This window comes from Zosterops lateralis, assembly GCF_965231275.1.
Source record: "Zosterops lateralis genome assembly, chromosome: 6".
Classification (NCBI taxonomy): Eukaryota; Metazoa; Chordata; class Aves; order Passeriformes; family Zosteropidae; genus Zosterops; species Zosterops lateralis.
The window spans coordinates 54,679,542-54,699,550 of NC_139761.1; the positions used below are offsets into that span (position 1 = coordinate 54,679,542).

A 20,009-nucleotide genomic window follows, 5' to 3' on the forward strand; every position below is an offset into this window, starting at 1 on the left:
CAGAGTGCTGGGAGCTGCAAAGTGCAGAGCTCCACCACTGTCTGACCAGTGCCATGAGTGATCCCTCAGGGAGCACCTCCAGGAGCCACAGGGCTCTCAGGGACTGCCCTCCTCACTCCTGTGGCTGATGGGCACAAACCATCGTGCTGGACACAAACACCCTTTGCTGTGCAATTGGAAGGATAATTACTTAAAATTTGTCCTTCCTGCTCTGGAGTCCCCAGCACTTCTTCAAGTTAGCACAGCTGGAACAGGAAAGCCAAGGAGCTGACAAAAGCATAGTCTGGGCATGGCTTTGAACAGCTTGCCTTTTCCTGGCTCAGAGACCGTATCATCTGCAGTTTCACTGAAAAGCTCCAGCTCTGACTGTCCTGGCCAAGTTTTGTGGCTTTTTGTACCTCTCCAGGGAGCAATCAGAATGAGCTTTTTGATGGCCCATCCCAAGCCCAAACATCCCCAGAAATGCTCTGGGGTCAGCACAGACCCACTGACCTTTGTTTGGTTTCCCCAGTCCCACCTGGGCAGCTGATTTTGCCTTGCTCCTCACTTTGTTCACCTGTGGACAAGTCTGCCAAACAGGCAGCACAAGTGGGTTTTGCTGCACACAGGCTGCTGGACAGACTTTTGCAAGCAGCCCTTGGTTTACATCCAGTGTCTGACCAGTGGAATGAATTCCCAGGTCAAGACCTGCACTCAATTTTACAAAATAAAAAAAGAAAAGCTGCTGGTGTGGGTCATTCTCAGAAGGGATCCAGGGCTCTGTAAGCTGCTTCCTTCTCATGGATCTGGAATCACTGCCTATGATGAAAGCAGCCTATTAACAGTTCATCATAAAACATTCTCTGAGATTTTATGTCCTAAATTATGTATATGATTGTTTGGCCTGTTTGGTGACTTAGTGTGGTGGGAAATCTAAATCACTGCTGTTACACCTCTAACTAAGGATTTTTAAACAATTATATTAATTAAAAAGCAAGGGGGGAGGGAAGACAAGTTCTCAGAAAAAAAAAAAAAACTTCAAAAAAGCTGTGGTCATTCTTTGAGCAGCCTTAAATATGAACTTGATATATCTTCTTGTCCTGTGACACACCAGTGTCAGCATGTTATTTTCTGCAAGGACTGATACCTTTGCAGTCATTTCTGCACTTAAAAATGGTTCTTCACATACATTTTCATAATAAAGCACTTTATAACTGTTACCTAATTATTGCTTAGAGCATTAAGTAACAAGGTATTATTACTCCAATTTCACAGAAGGGAACAAAATCATGGAATCTGAAATACTTATTCTGCTTTTGCGTAGGCTTTCTCATATTAATTAATTATGAGACTTAATTACACTCAATCTCACCACTCCAAGCCAATTACAGAAAACTGGGTAAAGAAGCAGGGAAATCTGTCATGGAGACAATCACTTACAACTGACACTTTCCACATAGGTATGTAAAATGACTTTGCAAATATTAACTTGCCCCCTTGGAGCAGCAGGATGGGTTTTTCTCTGATTTTTCCTAACTGTCCCTACACCAGTAATCTGAGCTATGATCACTTCTCGTAGTTTCCTCTCTCAACTCTGCCCCAGAAACCAAACGCAAATCTCTGCTCCCTGACTTGTGCCTTACTCACATGATCACCTTCCTTCCCAGAAGCAGTAAAAGAAAATCTCCAGGCATGTTAAAATCACCAGATTAGAAGAGCTCCAATCCAATGATTTAAGAGTTGGTCAAAATTGGTATATGAGATAGATTAGATAGATAGATAGATAGATAGATAGATGTTGCAAAGAATTTATAGCTTTCATTTATTTTGAATCTACAGCAATTTTTATTCACTGAAGTTTTTCCCACAAGGGGAATGGTAAAGCATCACTTTAAAAGTTTTTCTTACATTGGAGTATCTATGAACACCCTCTGCTGAAACACTAATTCACTGTTTCCCACAGCACACAGCCACAGGGACTCACAACACATTTCAATGCCTTCAACAGCAGCAGCATTCCACAGGGAACCATTCTCCAATTTCCAAGTCATGGCTCTTACAAAGATAGACTAAGCCAAAGCAAATTGGCCTTCTTATATTAGTACTGACTGATCCTCTCATAAAATGTGCACATTTAAAAATCAGAGAAACAAGAGCAATTATCTTTTGCAGTTTGTCTAAAGAGGGCTATGAGTTCAAGTAAGTCTACTTTATTAAAACTGGGGAGAGATATTGAACAGACTGGATTTTCCCTAATTTTTACTCTGTTTGCCAGTGAGTAAAATCTTCTATAAAAGACTTTGTGAATAAAGGCGTAAATGCAGGCGGAGGAGACTCCGTGCATTTACGACTTTGACTTCTCTGGAGCCAAGATTTCACCCAGCCTTCACAGTTGTGACATTTTGTGCTCAGTCTGGCCTATTCCAGCAGAACATTCAGTCTGTGCTCGTGGCAATCATGCCTTGTTTGCATCACACCACACGACACGCGTGCTCTGAGAGCTTCACACGCCGCAATGTACCACGGTTTATTTTAAATGCTCTCCAGTTCCCCCAGTGAGCCTCATGGCATGGCAGCAGAATGAAATACAATGGGATCTGGCAGGCTGCATTCACAGGACTGCCTTGTAAAAAACAGGCAAAATAAACATTAGCATTTCGACTGTTCCTTGTAGTTTCCCTAAATATTCTAAAGTAAAACAGAAAATACTCTGCTGAGCCTGGAAAACCAAAGGATTTGCAGATGCAGTTAAATTAGGCAGTTTTGAAATAGACATTCCTCCTTACCCAGCAAAGCTTTCCCCCTTCTTTGCCCAGTGACATTTCCACTGGGCCAGCAAAGGGCAGCTACAGTGTAAAACATTCAGAGATAACCTGGGCACTCAAAAGACTGAGATGTGCAAATCCTCACCTGAATCCCCACACCTAATGACAGTTTTACCCTCTCCCAAGTAAACCACTACATCTCCTCAAGCCCACCCACCTTCATTCAGGCAGAGAGGGTGGGGGCCAGGATTTCCCTCTGGAAGCCTTCAAAGGCACACAGGTCTCTCCTCTGAATAGACTGACAACTAGAGACTTTCATGGCTACAAGCCGCTTACTATGCACCAAAAATCCTGCAATAATTTCAGCACACAGCCCTCTTAATTTGGCTCCCAGATTCCAAGCTTCAGAACAGACACTTCCCTTGAATACGCAAGATACAAATTGAATCGTTAAAACAAATATCAGCACAAATTCTGTGGTAATGAGAATCATGTCTCTTCCATGCTTTTAATACTAACCCCTGAGCTTAATTATTATATTTAGTGTCTAGGGCAGCAACACTTCCTACTCAGCACCTGTCATGGGTCCAGCAATTAATTGCATACCACTGACCTTCACAGAACACCATGGAAATTTTATTACTGTACAACTCAATTGCAGTCGTCCAACACTGCCCCAGAACTATGTCTTATTACAAAAAAATCATGTGCTTACAAAAGGGGTAGTTGAGCCAACTGAACTATTTATAATTTGTGAGAATAAAAAACACTTCACAGTGTTTGCAACATACATACACAAAAAAATATTTGCAGCCTTAATACAAGACAAATGTTACCAAGATTCGCGTTATAGACAAAAGTGGAATGGAAAATATTCCCCGAAGTCATAATGGCAGGGTTATGCAGTATGCTATTTAAAAGCTGTTCACCAATGTCTTCGTCCTGTTAGCCAGAACTCTATGGCTAGAAATAGAGTAGAAATTCAACTGGAGAAAGTCAATTAATCAAAATTGCGGTTCCACAACGGAGGGATTGGGTGTGTAGAGATGAAGCAGCAGAAAGAGAGGAATACACTTGCAAACCTGACTCAGTGCCAGGCCCAGGTTTGCCACCTTGGAGTTACCTCTCTGCCGACTTTGCTGCTGTGAGGGGGCTACATCCTGCTTATGTCATGCTGCTGTGGCTTAACCCCAGCTAACAAACCCAAAACACAGCCCCAACACCCATATGTTGAAGAAAATTAACTCCATCCCAGCTGAGAGCAGCACATCTGCCTTACTCTCTTCCTGGAAAAAGCTGCAACTCAGCATATTTCTGCTAAGTTCAAGAGTCTCCTTGCCCTTTCCAAACCAAAGGGTTCACAAAATAAATAACTGCTGCACAACTACTCTAATTTCAAGCTGGCATGCTAATGTAAGAGCTAATGGGAGTCAGGGCAAGAAGACTTTCTCCCTGGTTTCAAGGGCTGCGTCCAGGATGAAATAACTCGTCACGCCCAGAATTCCAATGCCAGCTTCCAAGTTCCCAGGCTTGAGTGACCCAGCAGGACACAGCCACAAACCTCCAAGCTCACACATCTGCACCTGCTGCAGACTCAGGGAAGGAAAGGGATGGTGCAGGAGGCATCCCAGGCTTTGCTGAAGGCATACATTTGTAAGAGCTGCTCTTTTTATAGTTGGCACCATCCTTGTGTACTTCCAAGGCATTTCCCAGATTTCCTACTGGAGTGATTGATAGGCAGCAGGCTGGCAACGTGCCCATGTGCATGGTGAGGCAAAACACCCATCCCCTGAAGTCAAAACCCAAAGAGCACCAAGAGATAACCACAGAGCAAACTTGAGGTCATTGCCAGGATATCGTGCAGTATTTTAATGCAAGTGCGACATCTTCCTGAATTTGCATCTCCCCAAATGCCTTGTTTCATTTCCCACAAGCAATGAAAAATGCTTCCCACCGTGACAAATTCTTCACATCTCAGGCAGTGTGTTTAATTTCACCAAAATGCAGTTACAGCTGGGTTCACCACGTCAGTCCAGTTCCACATCTTTTTTGGTTAAAGACTTGTATTCTCTTCTGCCAGCAAAATTACCCAGCAAACAAAGCTCATCAGCATTGCTTTGCTTTGAAGAATCACCTACACATGGAATGGATGATATCTGCAGGGCAATTCAGGGCTCTCTGATGGTTGAGATTTTGTTGTGATGGTTTGGTTTTTTTCTCCTAAAAAGTTCATTAAATTTATTCAGTTGATATAATAGATTCTTCCATCTCTTCAATACAGCAGAGGAAATGAAGTGAAACTAGCTGCATTGTAATGGAAAAGTGATTTCATAATTTAATTCACTTTGCTCCCTAATCACAAATGCTCAGAGAGCACGAGCTAGGGTAGGAAGGTGTAAAGTGATGCTGCAACCTATCACCCACAATTAAAAATCTCCTTTCCTGGAGGAATCTGGCTTGCAAACCAGAATGGAGCACACATGGTATTGAGATTACTGAGAAGCTGTGGGCAAGGCTATGGTTTAGAGGCAACAACCCTGCTCTGTTTGAGACTAAACCCAAAATTCCTGTTGATTTTGCTGACACCTTGGCTTAGATACTCTTGAGGCCTGGTCACAGAACATATTAATACACAGAGAGGTGCCTGCAATGACTTGCAATACAGCCTGGTGTAAAAAAGAAGTTACAAAACGAATGCAAAGATGACAGACAAGCCTCCCCTCTCCCAGCCAGGAAAAGCTTTTATTGCCACCTCTTCAACACTTTCACTCCTGCCAGAAGTCCCTCTGCCCGCCTGGCCCCTCCAGCTGTCCAAAGTGTCTCCTCCAGACAGCACTGCTGAGCAGGCAGAGCATGGATTAAACAGCATTACGTGTTCTTTCTGTCATTCTGTTTCCAGTAATTTAGAAAATCATTTTTCTCATTGTGGATATTTTTAAATAAGGTAAGGGAGATGTTACTCACAGAGAAAAAATAAAAATCTCCAAAATCAGAATATATCAGAAACTTGACAATACTTTAACGTGTCATTGTGACCGTGAATATGTACAGAAACACACACACAATTAAAGTCAAGTATTTTAGAGGAGGTTTAAAAAAAATAAAGCATGTTCAACAGGAAGTCTGTTTAATGTACGATTTAAGCAAGGCTCTTCCATTTGCATAGATCACTTACAGCAACAGCAATTCATTAAATTCTCCCATAAAATCGTGCTGTATTTTGTCTAAAGCGACACATTCCTTGCAGATCACAGTGCCTTTCTCATGCTGTTAATAAGATAATCTGTTACATGAGGCTTACAAATCCATTTAAATTGATTTTAATTAATGAATCAATCACTAGCCACTGATGACTTGGTCTACAGAAAGCAAGCAATTCAAAGCCCCAGGCTTCTAATCCAAAACCAAAATCCACATTAGAGCAACAGGACATCTCTCTGATCAATAGCAACACAAAGATGTTCAGTTCATACACATTTAGTGTATGAACTTGATCAAAATGTATCTCCAGATCTTATGCATTACAATTCCGAAATTCAGGACTGTTCAACTAGAAAAGCAATATTAATTCATTTACATTTCTTTGCAGGAGGAAAAAATTAAATCAAGCACAACTGTAACCTGTTTCTAAACTTCAGATGCTTATTCCACTTGAAGGCTTTTCCCTTTGTTCTTAGACAATCTGTTGTTTAACATTCATTAACAGAAAATTGCATTTATTATCATCACAAACAGGAACAATGCTTTCTACATTTGCTTTGATGCCACTGCTATTCTCCAGTGCTCAAGTGCACACAGCCTCCCTCGAACAGAAAACAGGAAAGAAGCGAGATTTCTGTCCCAAAATCAGCAAGCAGAAGCAGCGGGAAGAACATCCTTGTTATTGTAGTAAGTTAATTATTATAATTATTGTTATTACAAGGAGTTAATTACAATGCAGCAAGTTAAATCCACCATGGGCGGTGTGATGCCCGACACCGCAATCCCTGGAGCATCAGCATCTGGCTCCCCGTGCCACAGGGGACACACCTGAGGGAGCCTCCTGCTCCTCTGTGCACAAACAGCTGGGGCTCCAGCACAGCATCTGGCACTCAAGCACCACTTGAACCAGCCCAGAGAAAGGAAGGAATGGTGCACACGCCTCCCCAGGATCCTCCTGCAGGGATGCAAGCATCTTGCAGAGGAAGAGACGCTCCTCGTTCTAACTCCTTCCAGAGGAAGAGTGAGACAGGCCAGCCTGCCCTCAGAACAGCCTCATGTTGGTGCAGCCACACTGTGCCAAGGCCAGGCCACCCTGCTCACACCAGGCTCTGCACTGCACACATCTCTCCACTCACTCCTCAGCCTCGCATTAAACCATAGAAGAAGAGCAGGAGGCACTTGGAGATCACTATAAACTATTTGTGCCAGAGAAGCTGGTGCTGAGAATTGCAATCATGGAGCACTTACGCTGGTTTTGATTTCTTTAAAAGCACTCTGCACCTTTTTGGCCCATTAGCATCCCTTTAAATATTCTGAGAGAAATCCTGATCCCTCAGATTCAACAAAGCAGCTTGCTTGGATGCTCACTGTCATGCCCAAAGTCCCAGTTCTGCCTGTTTAAATAAAGAGCTCTGTATTTGTTGTCAACCAATACTGCACATACAGTTTAACTAACCCTGTCAAAAGTAGACTTCATTTTTTTTTTAATGTAATATCTACTAATCTGTTGATCTCAATACTCTTATTCTTCCTGGTTTGTTAAAAACAAATGATGTTTTGGAGGGAAGAATAATTAAAAAAGGTGGGTTTGGCCTTGATGTGCTGCTAATTAATTAGAGTAAAATTAAGCAAATAATAAATATAAGATACCAAACTATCTTTCATAGTATTTAAGGAAAAGCAGAAAGGGTTGAACACTTTCCAGGTGTAAACACATTAAGATCAACATTGTACCAAGCCTGAATCTGGCCCCATTAGCTCCAAAAGGTAAATATTTCATCCCCTTGCCCAAATGTCAAAGCATACAGGCACTCCAAGTTTAAAGGAGAGATTCTGCAGCCAACAATGCTCCACTGACACAGAGACAATCAATGTGTCCTTGATTATGAGGAGGCAAACAGTTTTCACTGCAAAAAAAAAGAAAAGAAAAAAAAAAAAAAAAAAGGAGACTGAAAAACAAATCATGTGTTTTTATTTTCTAAGTTCCAAGTTTGGGTAGGCTTTTTTTTCAAGCCCTTTTGGAGCATTGAAACAGAATAAAAATAGCTTGTTGCACAAGCATATAACAAAGTAACTGCTAAATAAACATTTTAAATTTACTCCTATGCGCTCAGTTCTCACTCCCATCAGTCTTCAGGAGTTGGATGATTTCACAAAAAATATCTTCCTGTTTTCTGGAAAACTGATTAGATGGGTTCTGTCCAAGAACTGTGCCATAACGTGTTCCCTTTATTCCACATGCTGAAAACGACTGCTGGAAAATGTACTGCAGCACAGAACGCCGTATATGCCAATGCATCCTGACATTCAAATCAAGACCACAAATTATAAACAGTTTCAGCAAATTGACTCGAGTGCCTTTGTTCCTCAGACATACATCTTCCTATTGCTTACAAAAGCAGCATATACTAACCACGAAGGCTGCTATAGCCAGTACTGGGAAAGGAAGTTATTGAAGCCTGGATTTCCTGCTTTCAGCCCAAGCCAAGAACTGTGAGGCTTGTAGTGGTTTCAGGAACTGACTCATCTAATGATTCATGGATAAGATACTGGTTTTAATATATTTCTGATCATGAGACTGAAACTTCAAAAACAGTGATGCTTAATTTTTATTTTAAAGTTAAAAAAAAAAAAAACAGCACATAAATTGAGAGAACATTGTCATGGGACAAATGGGCTAATAATTATTAATGTGTTTTACAGTGAACTCTGTTTTTAAAAAATGGTGTGTTAAACATCCTGGAAATTCATTTCAAGAGAATGTTGACATTGAATTAAAAATCCACTGTCAAAAACTCAAGTACTTTCATTGCAGTCCTGATAAAGCTGAAATGCAAGTGGAGAGCAGCTGGGATAGCATGCATTTTTAAAGATACCCTTAGGTACAGGTATGACTGCTACACCCTAATCGATGAATCCTACAGCTACCATTGTTAATGCACCTGGGTTTCTTCAGCTGTGGACAGCAAGCATCATCAAAGGTTGGCTGGTCACAAACACTCAGGGAAGTTTTGTTTCAGGAGTGACTGAAACTGCAGAGGTCAGTCGTTAAGCAATGACTAACAGTGGATTTTAAGTGCTCTCACACACACACACCCCTGCATTTTGTGCTAATTCAGAATTCAAGCCCAGCCGTTTTTATGCATTGAGTTCTTCCAGAGGAAAGCACGCCTTCCAGAGCATCAAAACCCTTTTTGCCCACAACACAAATCTCATCAGTATGCTGTAACTTGAACTGCCAGGCTCTTGCACCTAAAAAATAGCTGGCGATGGAAGCTGAATTCTGCCAGGCTCATGTATGGAAAAGTACTGGTTTACTTTTTAATTTCTGAACTGCAAGCTGCAGCCACTCACACCCTCGCTGCAGCACGGTGGGGACACGGGGGGACCTTATCATTTCTGTATTTTACCCTGTGCTCAACCGGCATAGGGAAAAAAAAAAAAAAAAAAAAGAGAAAAAGAAAACAAAATGCATCTTGCTCAGAGGAAAAGAAAAAAAGCAAAGCAAAGAAAAAACCAGCAGTTAAAACACTTGACAAGAAAAGGCCAAAGTGCGCTCCGTGGCTGGCAGTCATTTTATGGCTATAGTCCTACAGCAGATTTACTTAGATGACGTCAGTGGCTCCAATCCAGCTTTTCTTTGGTAGCATTTACCACTTGCCTCTTGAAGCCTCCACTATGCTACAGAGCAGTAGACCATAATCAAAATTCCCTTTGTGAAATAGAGTTTACCTCAGGGCACAGAGGCATTGCGAGCTGAATTGCAGGCTCTTCACCCTGTACTGCATGCCCAGAAATAAATAACCTACAATACTGTACTCTCCTTAATACAGAAGAACCATTAAAAGCAGCCTGCTACCTAAAAAAGGGTCCTTTAATTTGTTTCCAAAATCTCAGAAGCCAGAATATTAGTTAATTTTCCAAGCAACCAAGAACTATAATAATTCTACTACCCTTTGGACTTCTTTATATTGTTTTTAGAGATTTTGGACGATAAAGTTATTTATGGGTCACTGTTTTACCAGCAAAAATTATTACTAATGCTAGAGGCTAAAATGAATCTGTATAGGAAGCTGCATATTTAAAACTGTCCTCCAAATGTGCCCCTTCAGCTGCTTATCTACAGCTGCTCAGTAAGCATATAGTAAATATGCCAAGAAGCAGAGCAAGAAATTACTGTGCATAAGTGATAGTCAATTTAGTGAGCAAAATGCACATTATTTGGAGCTATGCATTTCCTATCACAAAGCAGTGGCTGAAACCAATGGAACACCAGTGAAGCCAAGTTGAGGAGATACCAAATAAAGTAAAACTTCACAGGCTCTGAAGTTGAATCAAAATAACCCCCACGGCCATACAAAAAGTGGGTCTTACGGTACCAAATAAATTCAGATTCGTTATGTTTTAGCAGATTATAGGTGGTAACTAGATACATTAGTGAAGTGAAAATTGCCTCTCACAGGCAGTAACTCGCAGGGAAGATGCACACATGCCTCAGAGAGCAGAAAGACTCCACACCCCTCCTTTCCCAGGGTCTTTGCTGACCTTGCCCCTAATCACACCAGGATAAGAGATCACAGGTCTAACCTGCAATGAGCCAGAAGACAAAAAACACCACTGTCACTCAATTGCATGTCACACCACGGACCTAAACTTTAAATCTGAATTTCAAACAGATTTAAAATTTGGGGACAAGCCCCAAACCTGCTTGAAGTGGACAGACACACATATTTCGTGTCCCTGCAGAGAAACCAGAAGCCCTCCAGCAGCCTCAGATGCCAAGCCAAGGGCAGGGAGCCTTTCTCATTTTCTGCAGGTGCCAACATCAGCTGAGGCAGAGCAGCAGGGTGGGAGCATCACCTCTCACTTCACTGCCCACCCAGTTGGCCCCTGGGTGCTTTGTCAGCTCCTGCCTTTTTCCAGGCACTTCATCTGGGTGGACTTCAGTGAAATGGTGAAGAATGCCACTGCTCAAATTGCTCACATTTCTCTGCTTCAAATGGATAGGAGAAAAACTTACTTCTCTTTGACCTCTTGTCATTACTAAAAAAAAGTGGTGTCAGCAAACAGATTCAGAAGATGATTGTACATTTCTTTGAGAGAGAACCTAAGTCCTTTTTCTTGGTCATTGAGGACCTGGACATGAAAGGCACAGCAAGCACAAGTGGCCCTTTCTTTTCAGTATCCTGGGCAAGGAAGGGCTGGGAGCAGCAGGAAAGGGACCTCACAGTGCCACCACATCCCTGAGCACCAGCAGAGGACACTGATGGGGTTAAGAGGACCTGGCAGGATGGATTGCAAAAGGAGGGAAACAAACAAACAAAAATCACAGGCATCCAAAGGAAGGAGAAATGCTGTCCCAAGAGCAAGTCTGTGTATTCCCAAGGAAAGAGGAGGCTCCAGGCAGCCAGGGACAGCTGTGGTGCCCTGAAGAACAGCCAGACCCAGCCTGTGGGGCAAGAGACAGAGGAATGTGCTGCAAGGTCAGAGTGCAGCACAGGCACATCCAGCCCTAAGGACACCACAGAGGCACTGAATGGAAGACTGTATTTATGGCTGGAAACTTCTCCTGCAACAAAATAATTACTCCCAAAGGAAGACAGGGCTGGGGGGAGATGAAGGAACTTCCATTGACTCTCCCAGTCTTCTCCAAAGCTTTCAGTTGATCATGGCAAAAGCAGGTAAAAAAAAAAAAAAAGCTCAGCTGACAGCAGATATAGGGATATGACTGTTTTTAAGGTTAATTTTTTAAAAAATAATGAAGGTAAAACCAGGGATGTGGAAAATGAAACTGTTTACAGAGTTTTGGCTTTTTATTTTAAGCTGTAAACCAGCTTTAGGGAGAAAAAAAAATAAAAAGTCTGCACTAATATTGGTGATAGATTAAGTGTGAATAAAATTTCTCCCATTAATTATTGTCCCAGCTCACTATATTTTTTTTTAAATTGAGATAGACATAACAGAAGCTTTAATCCCCTAAACCTCCATGAATTTACCTTTTCTTCCAAAGTCTGTCCTGACATTTTCTCCCCTCAAAACCAAAATGTCATTCCTGAATTATAATCTCCCAACAGAAAGACAACCATGTAAAAAGGTGAAAAGAAAAAACCCCAAACAAACCACGCTAGCTAATTCCAAAAACAAGCACCGCTGTTCACAGCACCATGAGAACACAATGAATGGTGAGAGATTCCACCAAGGGAATAATTGTGATGTCTATAATGTTGAGGAATAATTTGGCACCAGAAGTACCCAAGGCCATACTGGTTGGCGATTCAAACACGAAGCATATCAAAACACTACTGATAAGCTAAATTAACAGATAGCTTATCTGAAGCATATACTGGCCATATGGTGCCACAACTTCTGTTGCCTGTTGCTGGCATAACAATAGGCTACTGCAGTCTTAGACTGGAAGCACTATTTGACAAACTGTCAACAGCATTTTTTTTTCCTTTTTTTTTTTTTTTTTTTCCCTCAGAGCTCTAGGGCAATGGCACACTCGCCTATTTGCATTATTTTTTTTTAAACAGGTGAACAAAGAGTAAACCAGATGTCGACTTTAGAAATCGAGCTGTCTGGATCAGGAGATTTAACAGAGGCAGGCATACTGCTACAGCTCCAATCTAGACAATGAGCTTTTCTAAAAACACTCTGGCCTAGGGGAGTGGCTATTTAAAACACTTGGCTTCTTTTATTTCAGCACTATGGAAGTGAATTCTACTCTTAAGTGCCAGCTCAAATGAAGTCATTTTGTTTCACTGGGGCTTTCTTTGCATTTCAGAAATGTAGCATGTACTGTAGTAACGGAAGAGAAAAAAAATAGAGGGGGGGAGTGTGTGATGTGGAAACCAGCAATTTGATCACATACAAAAAAAAAAAAAATCTTTGAACAGACGATTCAAGTGCACGTTACATGAAATTTACTTTTCCCTCTTAAAAAAAAAAAAAACAAGAACACAAACAAACCAAGACGACCAAAACAAAACTAACAACAAAAAATAAAACCCAAACCACTTCTGAGTGCTTTAGAAAGACCTGATATTTACAACCCCCTCAAGCTCCACAAAGAAATAAAACTGACCAGTAAAGGCCATTTCCAAGGGGACTTGAATGTTACAGAAACACATTAATACCAAAAGTATCATGAAAGTTGTCTTCCTGCTTTTTTAAAAAAATAATTCTTACTATTTGAGGAGAAAAAAAAATCTTTTCACAACAACACAGTGATCTACTCAATCGTTTCAAAAACTGACAAAATAAAAACTACTGTCAATCAATATATAGTAGGTCTGTCTATATTCAATTATGAAAATGTGCTTTTAGCTGTGTTCTGTAGGAGTGTGAAAGACATAATGAGAAAAATAGATAACTTTCTGTTCTAATATTCTGTTCTGCTTTGATAGGCAGTTATGGGAACATATTTATTTTCTGATTTATACCCAGCTAAGTATGTAGCATTTTTAGATTATCTTTTCAAATTGTTCTTGAACATTCTCAGTTAAAAAAAAAAAACCCTCCTTTCATGTTAAGTTGAGATTGCACTTGAACTCTTTCCAAAAGCCAGAGCTGTACTGAATTATGATAATTAGAAAGCTGTGCGCATAAAAGGCAGCACAGTTGATGCATTTAAAAAAGTTCATGCCAGAGAATATAAGTTCAATATGTTCTCACATAATTAACATTTCCCATCATTAGCAGCAGTTTTCAGTTCATGTATCTGTAAAAACAACAGCACTCGTCATTGTTTTAGATTCCCAGTCAATAGCATTTTAATAGTTTTACACATAATCCCAAACTTTCCTTCCCTTCCCCCTCCCCGCACATGGAGATTTCACATTCTACCTCCTGGCCTGCAAGCAAATAAACTTGGATTCTGTGCCCCTGTGCTCCTGCTGCCACACAGACCAGCTCTGACCCAAAAGTTTAGGGAAAACCTAACAAGAGCCACAAATCCAAGGGGGCCGTTGCAAAGGTCCGGCAGGACACGGGGGGAATAATCACATTGTTCCAGTAAACAATGAGCAGAAGACAAAGAATAAAAAGTTGTAGGTGATACTTTGTGCTGGACAGGAGCCAAACTAAAACAGGCAGCCTCTGACAAGGCAGGCACAGGCTGGAGGGACCAGGAAATGGGGTCACAGCCCTGCGCCAAGCGGGCAAGCAACTGCAAACCCTTCCCACACTCCACGGATTTCCATCGCATCCCGGACGTGTGTGCAAAAATTCACCCAACAAATGAGGGCTTGCAGCACATGATGGGCCACTCTGTGAGACTTCCTGGGGAGAGTAACTCCAGTTAGTCAACAGGAGCCAGATTTGACTTCAATCCCTCTGTTTTGAAATTAATATAATTCTGGTGGAACGTTAATAACCTGATCCGACCTATAAAAGTTGCTGAATCTGCATCAACACAGGCAGAAGGTTTGGCTTTACCAATAACGAGATGAAACTCGCAGTGATTGCAGCGGAATCAGGACTTCACACAAAAACAAGAAGTTTGTTTTGTGAAATCAGAAAACACTTAGCTGAATTTTATGTGACATATCCGAGGAGCAGATTTGAAGTTGTTGCCTCAAAGGACTTCAGTCTGCAACTTCTCACTCTCTTCTGTTTTGGAAATGAGCAATCGTTAAAACCAAACACAAAATTATTCCAGGAAATATTATTCCATCCTTGTTCCACTTGCAAAAGTCAAAAGGAGTTTTGTCCAAGAACAGAGAGCAAGATATGGTCATAAAGTGGGAATAAATTGCAGAGATTTTTCTTCTAAAACTGTGTCTTCAGCACAGCTTAAGTGTCAGTTGGCTTTGCAATTAATAATGCCATTAATCTGTTCATATATCACAGGATGCAATTTAAATTATACAGCACTCGAACAAACTGCCACAAACCCTGTAACAGCCCTTGCTTGCAGAGAGATGATTTACCTCCCAAAAGTTCTAAAATTTTGTTGAGACTCAAAGAATTTTTTAACAGTCAAGAGCTGCAGTTTAGGAATATAAAACATCCCTGCTCACGGCAAGCGCTGATGGCAAAGCGCAACACGGCAACACGACAGAAATTAAACCTCAGATCCCAGAAAAGAGGACTATTTCTCTCATGAAAAGGTAGGTCCTCCTGATGAGCTGGGGACTTCAAAATAAGTTTTAAAGGGCCAGTTTTCACCCTCATTACAGCCAGTGTAATCCAGCAACAGGCCATATGAGGTTGATGGAATTAACCTGAATTTAGACCAGATTTCTAAAAAGTCAGCCCTCACCTCATATTTGCACGTGCTCTGAATAAGAGCCTGAATGAAGTGAATGATCAGCTGTTAACAGAAATTTGCCTCCAAGTCTTAGGCAGATTACAAGTTAAGCAGAACATAAACCCCGAGAAGAAATTTGAAAAAGTATGTGTGTCGTATCAATATTCTTTTGAATCAAAGATGTCCTTCTTTAGACATCAAATATCACACTAACCATGCACATAAAGCACATGCTGTAAATATCTTAGTATTTGATCCAGCAAATGTTTATTCCTATGAGTCATCCTGGTCACTTTAACCTGAGCAAGGATTGGATCCAGGCAATATTCTCTTCTTAAATAAATGGAATCATTAGAGAAAAAAACCAGCTTTTAAACCATCTCTGGAGGGGTACAGGTTTAATATTAATGACAAGGAAATACCAGATAGAATGAGTGAGGTATATATAGATATATATTTATATATATGGTATGTATCCAGTAAGAAACCATGTGCTCATAACAGGTTTGAAGGCAACCTTCTCCCAAACACACACATCCAGAACTGTACAGTAAATCTCTATGTTTTGGGAAAAGTCTTAGGCACCTTCTAATAAAATCAGACTGCTTCTGGTGAAATTCTTCCAGCAGTGTAACCATCCTACTTTACAGACTGAAAACTGACAGTTGTATCGTGATACATGACTGCATGTTTTTTACCTTTCCTTTTTTTTTTTTTTGAAATTAAAGACACCAGTATTTCTCTACAGCTCCAGTTTTTATTTCTGTATTGCCTGTACCATACCTTGAAAGTTTGCTTACAATATTATCACAAAGGCAGCTTAAACAGAAAGAAGGAAGAAATGGGTTTGTTTTTTTTCCCTCAGCATGTGACTCAACTGAACTCAACTTTTTCAAGCATGGACAAACAAAGCCCAGAAACCACTTTAACGATATCCAAAACCACTACAGCGTCCAGCAGCAGCAGCAACAACAAAAACCCCACTGATTCCAAGTGACACCAAACACGCTACACACATGCTCACATATCCCCACACATCAGGACACACTATCATTGCTCAGCTGGACACTCACGGCCAGGGCCACTTCGTAATTAAGTTTCTGCTGTTCTCTTCTGGCTGTTTAATTAAAACTCCTTGAAGCGCACTCTGTCTTTACTAAGACTCCCGTCAAATCAACATCTTTCCCTTGCTTCAGTGCTCCTCTACATCCTGCTCAGCACCGAATAAGAAGCAGTGGAGAATATAAAACCACAGTTTGAGCCTCAAGAGCTGCTGTTCCACTCTCCTAGCTGAAAAGGCCAACAATATTTACTTCAGCAAAGCGGCGCACACAGGATTGATGCTCACAGCGCACCGAACGTGTTCAGCGATAAAGTACTTGCCAAAGGTATTTCTAGATTGCTAAGAAGGAAAAATTGAAAGAAATCCTTTGCATACTCCACCTACCACAGCATCCAAAATTTCTGCTTGGTCAGCTGATAAAAACCTGGAGCAAACAAAATGCGGAATTATCCCTACCCGGTACAGAAAACACTTTATGACCTAATTAAACACCAGTGCAGTGTGAAAAGAAGTGCCTTACCACAAAGGCAAAAAAATAAACACACCTCTGAAATGTTTACCTTTTGTGAAAATAATTTCAAAAACTTGATTTTAAAAACTTGCAACTTCAGAACGCAATCCAAATTTAAAATCTTCAGTTTTGTGTTTCAAGAACATCCACTGCAATAATTTCTGTACTTCTATTCCCAAATAAAGGAAGCGTTTGTGCAGATGTGTGTATATAAAAATATATATGTTCACATACAAACAAACATGCAAGCTTCCCTCCCACCCCCAGAAGTAATTTAATATCCAGGTCTGTGTCATTTTTAATAGCACCATCTTACCATCAGTACAATCTAATATTCTGTAATGGTATTCCCCAACTATTTATAGAGATAGAATACATCATACATTACAGACACACATTCCCAATCTAGGGTTGTAAGAAGAACCCTACATAATTTTAAATTAAGCCCTAATGTAATTATAATCATTTTTGTTTTCATATTCAATTGCAGGTAGCACGTAGCTATTTACATGAATTTTCCTGTTAGAGGCATTCCCACAGAGATTTCCATACTGGCTGTGCTGCAGAATAACTGAGCACACAGCCAGGCAGGGCAGCACGTTATCCATACAGCTCCCAACTTTGCCACTACCCAGCCCCGTGAAACCGCTAACTGCCAATATTGCATTTCCAAACTTTATCAGCTCGCAGAGAAAGCAAACACGCTCCTGCTCATACAGCTGCATATGTACCTTTTCCTCCCTGAGGCTCTGCCATTTCGGCTTACTTACATTTCTTATAAACGCTGTTTTAGGTCAGAAAATACCACCACACTCTGATGTTTCTTGGCCTTCCTCGACTAGAAAGGAAGGCTAAAAAACACCGGGAGCCATTTACATCCAGAGAGCGCGGGGCAGAGCTGCTCCCTAACTTTGCAGCACTTCTGGAGGTCACTTTTCATTTCTTCATATCAAAGGCAGGCACTTGTTTCTAATAAGTTAACAACCCTCCTGAGAAACGTGGGTGGCTGGTATTTCATTGTTTCATAAATATTTTTACACTGGTAACACCGTTCAACTTAAAACAGATTTCAAGAGGAGAAAAAAAAAAAAAAAAAAAAAAATCACGACTAGCACCGAGCTCAACAGAGGCAGGAGCGCAAACTTTTCTTTTTTTTTTTTTTTTTTTTTCCTTGGTGAAAATAGAGATATTTCCCCCCACTCCTCTCGCTTTATTTCGCCTCGCCGTTTCTGTTTGGTTGTGCGGAGGGGGCCGCTTTGTTTTAATTTGGGTACAAAAGGCGCAGTGTATAAGTTTTCCCTCCCCCTTGGAAGTGCACTTCCTTTGAAAGCGAACAAAGGCTGCCCCGGCCCTCCGCACCCGCGCGGGGACAGCTGTGCCACCGAGGGAGCGCCTCCAAACCCCGCCGAGACACGGCAAACAAAACGCCGGGAACAAAACCCTGCGGCTCCTACCGAAAGGAAGTTTTCCAGGGACAATCTCCTCGGCGTTGCCGTAGCCGCGACTTTGTCTTTTTTGGATACAACGTTTCTGCTGACTCCCGAAAATTTTCCACTTGAATGTGCAATTAACCAGCAGCGGCGGCGGCAGCAGCTCTGGAGAAGGAGAAGAAGCAGCGAAAAAGGACATTCCTTCTTTCATCTTTTAGAGGCGAACAGGCGAGGGGAGGGAGGGCGGCGAGCTCTCTCTGCCCGGGGCTGCTCCCGCCTGGATCGCCGCGGGAAGGAAAAAAAAAAAAACAAAACAACAAAAAAACAAAACACGCGCGCACACACACACACAAAAAAATCCCAACAAAAAAATGTGAAAAATGCCAAGGATCGGTGCGCGCGTGTGCGAGGGGGGAGAGCCTCAGTGTGTGTGTGTGTGTGTGTGTGTGTGTGCGAGTGAGTGAGAGCGGCGTGTGAGCGCGCCCGGAGCCGGCGGTGACTCAGGCCACTGACTGCGAGCGGGGGAGCCGAGAGGAGAGGAGAAGAGGAGAGGAGAGCAGAGGAGCGGAGAGAAGCGGGGCGGGCGGCAGCGCCTGTTGCAGCTCCGGCCGCGGCCCCGCAGCGCCACAACTCCGCGGCGAGCAACTTCTCCCCCCCCATCCCCATCCCCATCCCCAGCCGCGGCCCCCGGCCCGCCTGCCCCGGCACCTGCGGGGGCGCCAGCCTCCCCCGGGCCTCCCCCGGGCCTCCCCCCGGCCGGGCCGGGCCGGGCCGGGCCCCCGGGCCCCGCGGGGAGCGCCCGCCGCCCTTACCTCCGCGCCCGGGCCCCGCCGCTCCGCCAGCGCGCCGCGTCCGACGGCAAAACTTCGCCCGCCGCCCCCGGGCCGCCCCGGCTATTTATGGCCCCGCGCCTATTTTTAATCCGCCGCCGGGGTATTTATTTATACCGCGGCCGTAGGTTGCCGCGGGCCGGCGGACGGAGCCCTCGGAGGATGAGTTGCTGCCCGGCCGGCGGCGGGGCGGGCCGGGCTCCCGGCCGGGCTGCGCGGCGCCAGCGATGCGAGGAATGCGCGGAATGAGGGGAGGAATGAAATGAACGCGGGAGCGGGGCGGCCGCGGGGCGGAGCGCGGCCCGCCGCCCCCTGCGGCCGCGGGCGGGCGGGCGGGGCCGCGGGCGGAGCCTCCGCGCAGCGCTGACCTCATAGGGGAGCCGCGGGAGGGGGCCCGGGGCCGGCGGGGGCAGCGCCGCGCAGGGACCGCACCGCCGGGGGAACCGTACCGCCGGGCACCGAGGGCACCGCGGGGCGATGGAGCGCCGTCCGGGTCCGCAACAGGCGTGCGGTGCTGCGAAACGGAGTTCCGAAGGATGCTCTGGGTGGGGGTCCGCCCTGGGGTCCGGCTGCAGAACGGCTCGCCGGAGACTCTCGGTGTACACACGCTCGCATCCAACCCCCGGGTGCCCTGCAAAGCCCTCTGCAAACCCGCACCGAACACTGAGAAACGCAGATGTGTGTCCAAAAGGCACCACAGAGCCACACAGCGTGGGATGAGAAGACATCACACCCCAAATCGACACGGACACAGCGTGGCCCAGGGGTCCAGTCTTCACCCTCATCCAGATCCTGACCTTTCTCACAAAACTGTCCCCGGATCCAGATTTCACAATGCCAGTTTTGCACCACTGAGCCCGAGTGCCACTGGACTATCTGTACCCTTCTTGTCTTGAGTAACCCATCCCCCAGAAAGGCTCCCCCAGCAGCATCACGGGCACGTCTCCTTCGGTTAACAATCCGCTACCTTATGGAAATAA

At 43.4% G+C, this 20,009-nt stretch overlaps 1 protein-coding gene across 6 annotated transcripts in view; it reads right to left on the reverse strand.

The window, feature by feature from the left end:
* The window catches only part of TEAD1 (TEA domain transcription factor 1), a 153,244-nt gene extending 134,649 nt beyond the window's left edge, over positions 1 to 18,595 (reverse strand). For 3 of the 6 annotated variants that reach the window (XM_083863395.1, XM_083863394.1, XM_083863393.1), the window contains exon 1: positions 18,224 to 18,594. The gene's annotated coding sequence lies outside the window, so the exon portion shown is untranslated. Of the gene's footprint in view, positions 1 to 18,223 lie in introns of all 6 variants that reach the window. The other 3 variants (XM_083863396.1, XM_083863397.1, XM_083863392.1) reach the window with 2 other exon arrangements.
* Positions 18,596 to 20,009: the final 1,414 nt, after the last annotated feature.